The sequence below is a fragment of the Hevea brasiliensis genome, chromosome 8, assembly GCF_030052815.1.
Source record: "Hevea brasiliensis isolate MT/VB/25A 57/8 chromosome 8, ASM3005281v1, whole genome shotgun sequence".
NCBI lineage: Eukaryota > Viridiplantae > Streptophyta > Magnoliopsida > Malpighiales > Euphorbiaceae > Hevea > Hevea brasiliensis.
The window spans coordinates 891775-904650 of NC_079500.1; the positions used below are offsets into that span (position 1 = coordinate 891775).

At 33.2% G+C, this 12876-nt stretch overlaps 1 non-coding gene across 1 annotated transcript; it reads right to left on the minus strand.

Annotated features, from left to right (window-relative positions):
- Positions 1-11788: 11788 nt before the first annotated feature.
- Positions 11789-11894, minus strand: LOC131182783 (small nucleolar RNA R71). The gene has a single exon (XR_009151044.1). It is a non-coding gene; the product is annotated as a small nucleolar RNA R71 (small nucleolar RNA).
- Positions 11895-12876: the final 982 nt, after the last annotated feature.

The following is a 12876-nucleotide window of genomic DNA, read 5'->3' on the forward strand; positions in this document are numbered from 1 at the left end:
TTCTCCCTCACAAAAAATTAAGGTCAGATTGAGTGGGATGGATTTCTCACAAAGAATTTTTTTTATTATTATTTTAATTTATCATTATATAAAATATAAATTTATTTATTAAAAAATATAAGTTAGAAATATAAGTTTTAAATATAATCTTAATAATATATTTATATTTTTTTATTAAAATTATACTATTTAAATATATACAAATAAATTATTTTTTAATAAAAAATAATGCTATTTAATATTGGGGTGGGTTACTTCTCCCATCCTCTGCACCATATCGAAATTAGAAAATTTTGATTGTGTGCGTAGCAGGTCGGATAGAGTTGGGAAAGAATCGGCGAACATAAACGAGAATGGAACATCAATATGGAAGAGGATAAAATGGTCTTTTCACTATTAATGTCTTTGTGTATCCAAAAGTTCCAAATAAGAGACCCCACTGCATGCTTTTCTTCTTGTATATCTACTCAGGACAGAATATTTTTCCACTCCATGATTGGCTTTATAATGAAAGAACAAGCAGCTCTCAAATCCATGCAGAGCTTTTGCTTCTTCGCAACTGGGATTTTAATACCACCTTTATCTCATCAATATTATTAACCAAAGCGTACTAGATTATCTTCATGATATATAGACTACTAGTTTTTGGGATCTCTATTCTTTTATCTATTTTTAAAGATTTCTACTAACGATCACTGTTTAAAACAATCCTAGAGATCTTCAAAGGTTAGATCTTGCTTTTTTTTTTATTTTAATTTTAATTATCAGAATTGAACAAAGAATTTCAGAAAATCACATGGGTATAACGGCTAAAATAGATCTTTGTCATTAATAATTATAGTAAAATGCTATGATGGTTTTGTTATGCATTGTTTGTGGATAAGATTATAAGATGTTATAAGAGGAAGGATTCCCCATTGTTTTCCCATTTATAACAGTTATAATTAATAGTCATGATTTGTGGAGCTAGCAGCTCCAAGCTGATCTCCTCAACTACACTCAAGTTTTTTTTTTTTTTTTTTTTTTTTTTATGGATTTGCTTTCCTGGTGATAATACCCAAACATAAAAACAAGGGTAAGAAAGAGAGAGATGACTGGTCAGTTTCTGATATGACCTGAGATAGCTAACAGAGACATATATGGTTTTTGGACCATAATGTTTGTGATGAGAGAGAGAAGTGGGGTAGACTTGGTTATGATCCATCCGGTTCAGAATTGACTCAACCATTACAATAAAAAAGGTCTTTAGCTAAAATTAAAATCAATTTTAAAATTGGATCAGAATCCGCCGGGTTGCATGGTTTTTAAACTAGATTTTTTCAAAAAAAAAAAAAGAAAAAGGAAATCTCAATCATTAAATTTAATTAAATTGAAATTGAATTGGAATCAAATCAAACCGAACCAAACCAATGGAAAGCTATGTCAATGTGATTGTGGCTTTGATCCTCTGATGTTGAACTGAAACACCGATTACGACTTGGTGGGCACCCCATGTGGGGGCCTAGATAGTGTTTGCCCATTCTTGACTGTTACAACAAGCATAATATGTAGCTGTAAACACTAAAAACAAGCTAATTTCTTGTTCTATACCCCAGCTAAGGCACGCATATTAATTGTTCATCTTGAAATCTTCATCACCAGATGCACATATGATATCTTGAGCAAAAGTTGTTTGTTTCCCAAATGAAAAGAAAAGATCATTATTTTAGAACTTCTTTTCTTAACAACTAGCTGCCATCAATTTGTTTATTTATAAAATGCGAATTTGCCACCCAAGAAAAAGAAGTGTCTAAAAAGACTTTCTTGGTGAATCTTGAAGGAAACAATAAGTGGGGTGTGAATTCTGATTATGTAAGCAAGAAACTAATTGTAAAGATGAAGCTTATCACTTATCAGAACCTCCATTGCTGCTGATGAATAAAACAAGAGAAAAATAATAATAATAATAATAATAAATGCACATGGAGGAGGGACATTACTCACATGAGAGTTATAACATGTGCCTTTGCTTAGTCAAATCAAAGCAAGTCTACTCAAGTTATTTACTATCCTTTCCCTATTACAGGGTAAACAAAAATTGCTGTTACTTGATATCTGATCTTAACTTTTAGGACAACCCTTTTGATCCAAACACAGTCAAGCATTTGCCAGGATTGTCTAATTTCAATTCAAAGTGGTGGGCATGCTTGATAGGGAAGGGGCTAGGGTTTTGAGCCCTAAAGATGTAACCAAAAAAAAAAAGAAAAGAAATACCTTTAGTTACCAATAAACGATGTAGCTGAAAATGTAAAACTGAAGGACTTGTCATTCTTCAGTAAATGACTTTTTGCCTGAACACAAACAATTCGCTTTCATAAAGACTGGACTTGTCCTTTAAAAAAAAAAATTATCTTTTATAAAGGCCAATTAAATTTCATAATAATAATAAATTCACATACACAATTATATTATTCATTAATAAAAAGTGATTTCAATATTTAAAAAAAAAATACTCAGAATTGAAAACGAAATAGCACATGGCATCTTCTCTAATGATCAATTGGACTTGGAATCTTTCAAGAAAACAGAGCATACCTTAGGCCTGCTCTGCCACTGTCCAAGATTATCCACAATATACTCTGTCTTTTTTTTTTTGTGATGTTCAATCGCTTGAAATTATTTAGCTCAAATGAGCTTGTCATTTTTTGCCAATGTTGGGGAAGTGGGGACCTGGGTAGGGCACTGCTATTTTAGACTGGGTGATTCACAAACAATTCCAATAGCTGTACAACTTCTTTTGTTTTGTTTGCTCCCTCCATTTTGTTTTCTTTCTTAGAAAATGAATGTTTGTTTCTAAGCAAACTATTTTCTTCTCCTATACTCAAGTTTAATTACATTGACATCAAAAGATATTCTTGAGGAAGTGTTTTGTTCGCATTTTGAACTTAACTATCAATGATTGTGCATTGACAGCCTGCAATTGTACTGCATTTACTATGTTCCTTTCATTATCAGGATTTGAATCACGGCATCTCTTGAGACAGATACTTAAATTAATCGTCGAATGGCTACAAATGTATTGTAATGTGGATATATTATGGTGGTCAATCAAGTTAGGTTTTTAATTGAATGTATCTGACTAAATTTTTTATGACTTTTTTGTTAATTAAATTTCTGCTTATAAAAAAAATAAACAAGATGGAGGGATGACCATGGTGATTTGAAAAAAAAGTAAACAACTACCAAAATTAAGAAGACATAAATGCTCATGGGGAGGAAATAATACTCACATGAAAGGAACATGGCTCTTTATTTGCTCTGCTTCCCCAGTGTAACACAAACTTTGATCAAATTATGTATCCTACAGTACCAATTATAAATACAAGCAAAAGAAGGTGACCTTACTTCTTAGAGGGTCCAAAATTTTGGGGACCCATTTCACTTGGCAAACACAATTAAATTGCCCTTGACCATAAGGAATGAGGCTAAAGTCTTAAGGGAGATGCCAATGCCATGGTATGGTCATATATGAAGTGCTGCCTTGTGTGTCCAAAAGTTCCAAACGACTGACCCATTTCATGTTTTCTTTCTCTTGTTCTCATTATCGACAACAAAATTTTCTGTCCCATGAATGGGAATTTAATCATGAATGAGCCCTCTTCTCTATCCTGGAATTTAAAAAACAGGGCATTATTGGGGTTTTAATAATTGACTTTTTCATCCAACAACTATGCTAGATTATTCTCAACATAGATCACAGCTTCTTAAATTTTTAATTTCTTACCACTAAAAATTTCATGGGACTTTTCAGAAACTAGATCTTGACCAGCATTTTTTACAATTTAAGTGGCAGAACCTATCAGAGGATCTTGATTGTCAAATGATACCGTTCATGGCCTAAATGCTGCATAATTTTAATTGAAAATTGCATAGAAAACACTAAAATCTCAAAAGTTGTAGTGCTTACTGTTCTGTAACAATGGCTGCACAAACACAACCTTATTTCTTCATGCATACTCAAGCTAAATTTCAAGGTAATGTTGGTTCAATAAACAAAAGAAATTATATATTATAAATTAATCAAATATGATTCCTAAATCTGCTAGCACCTGATTTTTAATTCTACACTAATAATGCTGCTTAATGCAATTTCCCATCAACTTCCCTATCTACAACAAAGATCTGTAATTGAACTAGAACTGCCCAATCTGTAGAATTCATCTTTCTTTGCACATTTTCTTTCTCTTCTCAATTTGTTTGTTAAAGAAAGCATGGTGGTTCAACTCATTATTATTAGTGTCACAATCTTAACCAACCCAATTGCTTTATGTGATATATATTCTCAATCAAACAGTTTCTCAAAAAAAAAAAAAAAAACAAAAACAAAGAAGAACGATCTTTCATGGTTTAGTTGTTTCTTGAGAAAAAATGTGGCACCTAACAGCTATTTCTTGATAACGATTATGAAAGAAAGAGTTTTAGTGCCATGAAAAGCTCGACTTTAACCTAATCAAGATTATATGTACATAATTAATTAGTTCAATGCGGATTTTTCTCTTGCTTGATGTTTACATATTCTTTAATATTGCTTGACAACCAATTCTTGCTTAGCTCAACCTTTCCTTTTTAATTGCTGAATTCCAAAAATAATCAAAGAAATCATATAAATGGTAATAAAAATCATTGAAGTTTTGGTTGTTAGTTATTTCTGATGATAAAAAGCCAACTACCTTCAATATATTGGCTAAAACATGAAGAGAAAGTGGCAAAAATGGCCAGCTATGAGAATTGATACTCCTACTCTCACCTAAGAAATCATATATAATTATGAATTGTTAAGCTAGGGTTGTTAGCTAACAATGATATTATTCAACCCAATAAGTTGCCTAATTAAACCAAATTAAACAACAATAATGAACTATAATTGAAGTTGTTATGGTATGGTAATGCCAACTTTGATCAATTTTCATCACTTCTATTTCTCAATATTATTAATTGGGCAATTCAATATGCAGACTAGGCACAACATGTACAAACGTCTAGAATATACATTGGTGATGGATAATAAAATAAAAGGTATCAAATATAAGTTTATAATTATAAAATTAATAATATTTAAATTAAATATTTGTATTGAAAATTTATGTATAATTAATTAAAATATACACATAATAAATATAGGAATTTTGATGTAAATATTTAATTTTAAAATTATTAAATTTATTTTTATATAAAATTAAATTTACAATAGCTGTATTAAAATTAAAATAAAAATATTAAAAATTGATAGGCCAACAACAAAAATATTAAAATCATCAAATTTGTCTTCTTTTTTAACTATAAACATTTAAATATTAAAATTATTGATAGGCTAGAAAGCCAATGCCATGATGTTAACTTTTGAACATCCTTTATATATATATATATATATATATATATATATATATATATAAAGAAGGTGCTTAATGGGCATCATCATCATGTGTTGCATTAAAAAAATGGAAAATGTTAGAAAACCAATCACTTTCTCAGACAAAAGCATGGTTGGCTCTTAGTACATGACTAAGGAATATTTGACTTCAAAAGCCACCATTGGTCTGTTGGCATGTTTGAATCAAAGCTTTACACACAACACATCACTAGATTTCACCATTGAAAAACTAGTGGACAAAAATCATTTTATCAGAACATTTTTGAAAATGACAGACCAATAATCCAACCCTCAAGCTGGTATTTAACTGCTGTGAGTGACAGAGTTTGTGACAATAGCTTAGTGGGAACTCTAAAACATGCTTATTGTGGCTTAGGGTTTGTTTGGCTTGCCTAAGAATTTAATTAAAATTATTATTATAGCTTCACAAATGCACATATCTTTCCCATGTGTAATTATCGCGATCTTATCAAGCCTTAAATATCACTTGAATGACAAGCAAGTAAGTCGTAGTAGGACCCACTTATCTTGCCATGTCAGCATTGCTTCAATTTTTTCTCATGATGATGTGTCAAGAAGTACTTGGGATTATACACTTGGCATCCAGAAAAATGGAGTGATTAATTGAAGAAGAAAAAAAATCCCCTAATTAATTGGTAAGAGCTTTTTCGACCTTTTTATGTGACAAATGGATTCATAATTCTTCTCGTTCAACTATTAAATTACCCTTTTGCCCAATTGATCTTATAGTCTTAGTAATATATTAAATTAATTTATAATTTTAAATAATTAAAAATTTTAATATATTTAATTTTGTTTTTCCTTCCACCTATTTAAAAATAATAACAAACAAAAAAATTATTGGGAATTCACATTTTCATGGTTTCTTTCCTTTAAGAAAAAAAATTAATATGATAAAAATTATAATTATTGAATATATTTTGTAAAGTTAACATATAAATCTTAAATAGATACCGATTAAAGGGTAATTGAATTGATTTTTCTTTTTTTTTTTTAAATTTAAGAGATGTTTTGAATTTGAATTTTTTATTTATTATGAAATTTATCACTTATAAAATAAAAATAAAATTAAAAATCTAAATCTAAAAAAAATAATTATTTCTTGCTGCTGTATAGTTAAGTATTATTATTATTTAAATTGACTAGACTTTAATTAAATTCTTAGAAAAAAAATCCTCTGTATAAACAGAAAGACATTGTCAGCAACTTGTTTGCCATATGGAGCTCAGCTGCACTGTCCCTATACCGATTACCTAGGACCCTTCAATTTTTCACCGGGCCCCACCCATACAGTGCTAAAGAAGAAAGTCATTCATACATCCACATGGCAAACTATGAGAGGTCAATTTCTTCCACGTGGTCAACTGTGCCAGCATGGACACAAATTGGATGACAGCTGGGACGTGAACAAATCATTGAGGGTAAAAAAAACATGACAGCCTGGAAGAGAGGAACGGCGGCAGATCACATGGAGGGCTTTTGCACGATAGGATAGGACAACACTCATTCTCCCGATGTAAGCCTAAATAAAGCTACACTCCCTCTTTTAATTTTATTTTCCTTTTTCTCTCCCCAATAATTTATTATAAAGAATTATAAATTATATTTTTATATAATTATAAAAACTATATCTTATAATTATAATTTCTTGTAATTAATGAAGTTAGGACAAAAATTATCTAGAAAAATTTATGAAATTACAAATTTGATGTCATTTTCACTTTATCTAAAAAATATTGGGGTTCACATCCCAATTCTATTTGTAACATTTTGACTCTTGATGAGTGTGCTTAATAAAATCATTTTTCTGCCTAAAAGAAAATATTGATGGAATTTTGAATAAATTTATAATTATGAAAGATAAAATGAAATTTATTGCATTTTAACTTTATTATTTTAAGCACTTAACCATTTTAAAAAATTTTCTATCTACACAAATAATTATATTTCCTAAATAAATTAATTTATAACTGTAACACCCCAAAAATTTTAAATTTATGAGTATTTTTGGTATTTTAATTTTATTTAAATTTTAGAAATTTTTTTGAGATTTTTCAGATTTTAAAAATCGGATTCGATTTTCCGAAAATATAAACTTTGATGAATTTTAAAAATTAATTTAAAGACCACGTGGCAAAACTAAAAATATATTTGGAGTCTACGTATTTTTCTGAGTTTTCTAGAATTTTTTCGGAATTTTTGGACCTCATTTTCGGTCCCGAGACAGAGTAAAAATTTAAAATTTTGTATTTCAAATCGAACCGACCGAATCGATCCGGACCGGATCGGACCGGTCGAATCGGACCGGCTCCCTTCCCTTTTTCTTCCTCCCGCGCGCGTCCCTTCCCCCTTCTCTCTTCCTCCCATTTTCTCTCTCCTCCTGCCCCTGCCAGGCCACCACCTCCCATCGCCACCCGGTAGGCCGCGCCACCCGACCTCTCGGCCACGCCTCTAAGCCACGGAAACCGCGTGCGAATTCCCTCCCTCGCGCGCGCGGCGTTTCAACTTCTCCGGCCACCAATTGGACCGGGTCTTGTGTCTAAAATCATCTACTCGGCGAAAGCTTTCCATAGACACCAAGAACGCCGAAATCCATCGAGCAGTTTGTCCAATTTTTGCTCGGGAAGTTTTTAGCCCATTTCGACTTTTGGGCTAGATTTCTCGAAAATCGTGAATCCCACGAGAAAACCGAGGGTACCAGCACGCTCCACTTGTCGAGAGCTTCGCGGCGACATAAATTTCAAATTTTTTCGACACCGTTTTTCGGTGGGTCCCACGAAACTTCACAGTGTTTTTTCCGAACATTTAATGAGCTTAGAAAATTTTGAAAAATTTATGTACTAACCCCCGTGTTATGGGCTTCGTGTAGGTATTCTCGATTCGCAGAATTGACAGCTGACCTGGTTCATAAATTCCTACTGCATGCACTGCTACGTAAAAGTCTCCGAATTGGATCGAGGTTTTGGCTATCCCCCCATTGTCAAATGTCCCGAGCGCATCCCCAAAGTCGGAATCGGCAAAGGTAAACCCGAATCTTGCTTTTTCGTAATTTTCTAGTGCTTAAATAGAATTAAAAATCCATAAAATATTCGTGGTAGCTTAGAAAATTATGATTCTTTTTGCAATAGCCTAGTAATATTGCTAAGGACCGCGGGGCAAAGTTTTAGAATTTTTAGAACTTATTTGGACAGTTTTTGCAAAAATGGTCAATTATAGGGACTAAATTGAAATTTTACATGTTGTGATGGATGATTGATTTGGTGGGCCCAGGAGGGGCTGTGTGATATGATTGAGTTGTGGACATATGGATTGTGAATATAGAAGTGTGTTTTGAGCCCTTTTGCAGGTTGGGTAGGTCCTAGGTATAGGGAGACTCACGGATTTTCGGCACGACTTAGGACGTATTGGTTTTTTTCTTTGTTTGTATTGAGTCAAATTTATTAAATGACTGTAATAAAATTGTCGTGAGCCGATGACCTTTCTTTCTCCGCCGCCTCGGTGACCATCACAAGTCTGTGAGTAAAATATTAATTTTAATTGTAATTTCACTATTATTATATGTTCAAGCATGCCCATGCATCACTTATATGCATATATTTATGTAGTTAAACTCTAGGCACGATTTATGTTGCATTAATAACTGTTAAAGTGCCATGATGTTGTTGTGGTAATTTGGAGCAAAGCGTTGGTGTGCGTGTGATATGGTGTGGACTATGGACAGGACGGGTAGTCACGGCTTGAGTTCTTCGCTGGGACCCGATCCTTCGAGGGGTAGTCACGGCTTGAGTTCTTCGCTGGGACCCTCGATTTGATTTATTAAGCGAAAGTCCGGCTTGAGTTCTTCACGCACGAGTTGGATTTAAGAGAGTCAGATAGGGATCACTCCATATATTATGATTGATGCTACAGGGTGCGTGAGTGCTCCAAATTACCTTTTTGATGTTATGATGTGAAAATATTGTTGATGTTGCATTTCACTCTACAGGGTGCATTAGTTTTAGATAGTTATAGAGATTATGGTTAAAATTGATATTTTACTCTCTGAGTCGAACGCTTACTCCTGTTCAAAATTTTTTACAGGCCACTGTTACACTCATTTCATATAGGCATTTTAGGGTAGTTTTGCATCCATTTTGCCCTTATATTTTAGTATATTTTATGTTTTTAGCTTTATTTTAGTTTAATTGCTAATTTTAGATACTTTATATTTGATTTTTGTAATTTTGTTGTTTTTGATAGGATTTTGTGGCAAATCGAGGATCAATGAGTGCATTAGGAAGTGATTTGAAGAAATTTGGGATTCTTTAAGCATGGAGGAAAGTTGAAGAAATCAAGCCTTGAAAGAGCAAACCAGCCGAAATTTGCTTGAGACCTTGCTTAAGGTCATGCTCAGGGTAAAGCGGCAATGCTTAAGGTGCAACACAAGTCAAGCATGAGCAGAAAAGTCCATTTTACTATAAGTCTGCCGAGATTTGAAGGTCCGCTTAACCTTAAGCATAAAGGCGACAGAGGCTAAATTTGCTAAGAAGTCGCTTAGGGTTAAGCGAACCCTAAGCGAGAATGCCCGAAACGTGAATAGTCTTTGCGACTTGGATAATTTTACACCTCATTTTCTATCCACTCCTTTTCTTTTATTTACTTTTAGGGTAACTTTTAGGGACCATATAAATTCATCATTTCCTTATTTTTGCCACAAGAGGAAGAGGGAGAAAAACAAAAAAGGAAAGAAAATTTAATAGAAAGGGAGAGGAGGCGCCATTTTCTTGGAGGAGGAGTCACCACGAGTTTTTTGAGCTCCAGAAACCAGAGACCTTGGTTCTTCCACCTGGGTTTTCCTATTTCAGTCCTTTTATCATGTTTTTCTTTATTCTTCCATCTATATTTCTTGTAAATACCATCATGAGTGAGTAATTTCTTTAGATTTGAGTTGGGAAATATGTTTTAGATTAATTTGTGGATTTGGATTGGGTATTTCCTTATTTTACATGAATATGAGTTTTGATTCCTTCCTTGTGTGCTTGATTTACTTGCCTAATGTTGGTACCCATTGGGTATTGTGTTAATCTTTGATTGAAGGACCGAAAGGTGAAGGTCATTGATAGTTAATCAAGGATTGGAACTTAAAATCACCTAGATTTAGAAATAAACTAGGACTTTAAGAGGAATTAATTATTGGTTACAAAACTTCATGGGTTTTAAAGTAATCAAATACATACGAAAGTAGGTTTGGTTATTTTTAGAATACGCTTTGATTTGCTTGAAAAAGATATCAAAGAGATTTAGAATCAATTTCCTTCAAACTCTATTTTTCCCTAAAAATTGGAATGCCCAAGACAAATCCCAATTAATTTATGCATAAACCCCCAACTCTGGAATCACTTTTACCATAATTAGACTTTCGTTTAAATTACCCATTGTTAATTTTAGTTTAATTGCAAACTAGAATTAGAATTTATTTGTTTGCTCTTTACCCATTTCAATTAGATTAATCAGTTTACCTTGCTCATTTACATTTACCATTTATTCATTAATCATTAGCCCAAATAATCGCTTCATCCATAGTTTAGTAATCAAACAGCAAATCCTCGTGGGAACGATACTTGATTCATCACTTTATTACTTGAGACGACCCGTATACTTGCGGATAAGTCACAACAAGTTTTTGGCGCCGTTGCCGGGGATTTGATTTTTGCTTGATATTGAACGATTGTTTGTTTGGTTAATTTGGGCATTTTACTTTATTTTCTTTTTACCATTTTACTTTGAGAGTTTGTTTATTTTTTTGTTTTTCAGGTGTTATATTTTATGAGAAGGACAAAAAGTGAAGAAATCAATTTATTCTTTGACCCAGAAATAGAGAAGACAGCAAAGGCTTTAAGAGCAGAATCTAAAAGGAGAAAAGCTGAAATTAAAGCTCAACAACAACAAGAAAGAGCACAAGAGCAAGAGCAAGTACAAGAAGAAATGGCTGACAACAACAACAACAACAATAACAACCGCTCTGTGAAGGATCATGCCTATCCTAACATTGGAGATTTCATGCCAAGTATCACAAGACCAAGGGTAGAAGCTAATAATTTTGAATTGAAGCCTGCACTTTGTCAAATGGTACAACAAGCACAATTTGGAGGAAATCCAAGTGAAAGTCCACATGTGCATCTGGCACACTTTCTTGAGATCAGTGATATGTTGAAGATAAATGGAGTTTCTGATGATGCAATTCGACTCAGATTATTTCCTTTTTCTCTGAAGGACCGAGCTAGAGAGTGGTTACATTCTTTGCCACCGGGTTCTATCACAACATGGGATGAACTTTCTCAAGCATTTTTAGCTCAATATTTTCCACCAAGCAAGACAAATGTGAGAAATGAGTGACTTCTTTTAAACCTAGAGACGATGAGAGCTTGTATGAAGCATGGGAGAGGTACAAGGATTTGCAAAGGAGATGTCCACATCATGGGATTCCTAAGTGGATGCTTGTTCAACACTTTTATAATGGAGTTTCACCACTATTAGGAGTACAATTGATGCATCTTCCGGAGGTGACCTTATGGAGAAATCAAGATGAAGCTTTTTCTCGCTCTTGATAAAATTGCTTATAACAACTACCAATGGAGTTGTGAGAGGAATGAGATCAAGAAACCACTGGTATGTTTGAGCTTGACGCCATGAATATGATTAATGCTAAGTTTGATGCTTTGACAAAGAAGATGGACAAGTTAAGTATGAAAGTAGATTCTTCAATAGGAGGTTACGGTAATACACTAGAAATTGAGCTGCAAATGTCAATTGTGCAAGTGATTTTTCTGCACTTAATCAAGATTTTTCAAGTGAGCAAGTGGATTATGTGGGAACTACAATCAAAGACCAGGTGGTAACCCATTTTCTGCAACTTATGATCCAAAGATGGAGAAACCACCCAAATTTCTCTTGGGGAGGTAGACAAGGGCAAAATCAGAATTTTCAGCAACCTTCTGGATATCAACAAAATCAGAATTTTCAGCAGAATAGAGGGCCTCCTCCTGGAATTTCTAAACCTCAAAATGTACCTGCTCCACCTCTACCACAACAAGCACAACTAGACAAGACAGCTAGATTGGAATCTATGATTGAAACTCTACTTGTGAGCCATCAAAGTCAACAAGAAATGATTTCTCAATTAGCATCTAAAGTGGATCAAATGGCAACACACAACAAGATGTTAGAGAATCAAATAGCTCAACAAGCTAGCTCTTCAAGTAATAAAGCATTTGGGAAGCTTCCTAGCCAACCAGAAAATTCAAGGGAGCATTGCAAGGCTATTACATTGAGAAGTGGAAAAATATTGGAGAATGGGGATAAAAATATTAAAGAGAAAGTTGAAGAAAAGAAAAGCAGAGAAGGAGATGAACAAACTGAAGTTGAAGTTAGAATTGAAGCTGAGAAAGAAAATTCAGTGGAAGAAA